Source organism: Silene latifolia, chromosome X (genome assembly GCF_048544455.1).
Source record: "Silene latifolia isolate original U9 population chromosome X, ASM4854445v1, whole genome shotgun sequence".
NCBI classification, from domain to species: domain Eukaryota; kingdom Viridiplantae; phylum Streptophyta; class Magnoliopsida; order Caryophyllales; family Caryophyllaceae; genus Silene; species Silene latifolia.
The window spans coordinates 62,284,650-62,286,898 of NC_133537.1; the positions used below are offsets into that span (position 1 = coordinate 62,284,650).

Genomic DNA, 2,249 nt, shown 5'->3' on the forward strand with positions numbered 1-2,249 from the left:
CAACGACCACACCTTTAATTGTGAACACGAAACGGACCGATCAAAAATGGCGCCGTTGCCGGGGACGGTGTTTGTTTGATTTAGATTTCTTTTTATTGTTATTAGTTGTGTCTTTCTTCGCCTTGGGGAAGTAAAACTCCTCAAGGTTTGTTCTAATTGTTTTCGAGTTGTTTGATATTTTGCATGTCTAGAAGGTTACAAGGTGATTTGTTACCTTTTGACCGTGAAATCGAAAGAACCTTGACGAACAATAGGAGACTTGTTGAGAGGAATTTAAGAGGTAATAGTGAAGTTGTTCAACCCACTAGTGAGTTCGTCAATCCTTTCGCAATAGAAGGAGAGGAGAACCCATTACACAATACCCCACAAAATCCACCTACAATGCCTAAATTCTCGTCACACTCCGTACCCACCGAGGAGAATCTACCAAATGGTACTCCTACACCGCAACATCTAACCGGAAATTTTATTGCCAAGTCCGCCTTCATCCAATTAGTTGAGAGGAGCCAATTTGGGGGGATGCCTAGTGAAGACCCTCATTCTCATATGGAAACCTTTTGCGACTATTGTGATGCAATCTCTCAAACGGGTGTGACTCAAGACCAAATTAGATGGGTCTTATTTCCTTTTTCTCTAATCGGCACCGCGAAGCAATGGTTGAAGGGCCTTGATAAGGCCACCCTCGGGATATATTCTTGGAAGAAGTTGGCTCTAGCTTTCTACAAAAAATTCTACCCACCGGAAAAGACTAACATGCTAAGAGCTCAAATCACGGGTTTTAAGCAAAGGGATGAAGAATCTTTGTATGAAGCTTGGGAGCGGTTCAAGGGAATTTGTCGCTCATGTCCTCACCATGGACTTAGCGAATGGTTCTTGGTACAACAATTTTGGAATGGTTTATATGAGGATTCTAGGAACATTCTCAATATGGGATCAAATGGAATGTTCACCGAAGTTGATGACAATCAAACATGGAACAAGATTGAGGAAATGGCGGTCCATAACTCACAATATAGTAGACCTCGCAAGGCTACTAGAGGAGGAAAGCATGAAGTGGACTCCGTTACTCAATTGGGTGCTCAACTTAGTGCTCACATTGACACAATCAACTTGAAGTTTGAACAAGCTATGGCTAGACTTGAAAAAAACTCAAAATCATCAAAGCATCATGTTAATGCCATGACGGCATCCTCATCAATCCCAAGTGGGATATGTGAGAATTGTGGAACTTTGGGACATGACCAAAGTGAATGTAGGGGAACAAATGAACAAGTGAATGCTTTCCAAGCATACAAGAGTGGTACCCCTTATTCCAACTATTACAATGAAAAAACCAAATTCCATCCAAATCTCTCATACAAAAGCCAAAATGTTCAAAACCCTCAAACAACATACACTCCACCACCCATGAGAAACCAAAATCAAAGACCCTTTTTCAATCAAAACCAAGGTTACCAAAATCAAAATCCATACAATCACCAAAATGACCAAGGCTTTGATGTCCAAAAAGCGGTCCTCCAAATGCAAAAGAATCAACAAGAATTTTTTACTCAAATGCAAAAAGATAGCCAAGCAAAGGAAACCACCATCAACAACATTCTAGCTCACACCAAGATGTTGGAAACACAATTGACTCAACTAGCATCTTCAAGCTCACAAAGACAAAAGGGGCAATTACCACCTCAAAGTAATCCCCCTAGACATGAAACGGTTAGTGCCATTCACTTGAGAAGTGGTACAAGGTATGAAGCACCAAGGAAGCAAGTTGAGGATGAAGTTGTGGAAGCTAGTGAAAAGGAAGAAATTGTACAAAGCTCCAAAGATGGAGAATCATCAAAAGAAGAAAGTTCAAAGAAAAATGAAGACAGGGTCAAGGAGAAGGAGCCCATTGTGATTAGACTTCCTTTTCCACGTCATCAAGCCAAGCCCAAATTTGATGATCAACTTGGAAAGTTCATGGAAATTGTGAAGAATTTGGAAATCTCAATTCCTTTCACGGAATTAATAAATCACGTGCCGGCTTATGCGAAATACATGAAAGATATCCTCACAAAGAAGAAGTCGATCCGGAAGCTTGAGACTATCGCCTTCACTAAGGTGAGTAGTGCAATACTTCAAGGGAGTTCACCTCCAAAGTTAAAGGATCCGGGAAGCTTCTCAATACCGTGTACCATTGGCGACACGACGATCAACAAAGCCTTATGTGATCTAGGGGCTAGTGTGAGTGTCATGCCGTACTCGGTGAGTAA

The 2,249-nt window shown here is 41.3% G+C and overlaps 1 non-coding gene across 1 annotated transcript; it reads right to left on the reverse strand.

The window, feature by feature from the left end:
* Nucleotides 1–753: 753 nt before the first annotated feature.
* Nucleotides 754–860, reverse strand: LOC141625924 (small nucleolar RNA R71). The gene has a single exon (XR_012535666.1). It is a non-coding gene; the product is annotated as a small nucleolar RNA R71 (small nucleolar RNA).
* Between the last annotated feature and the right edge of the window lie 1,389 nt (nt 861–2,249).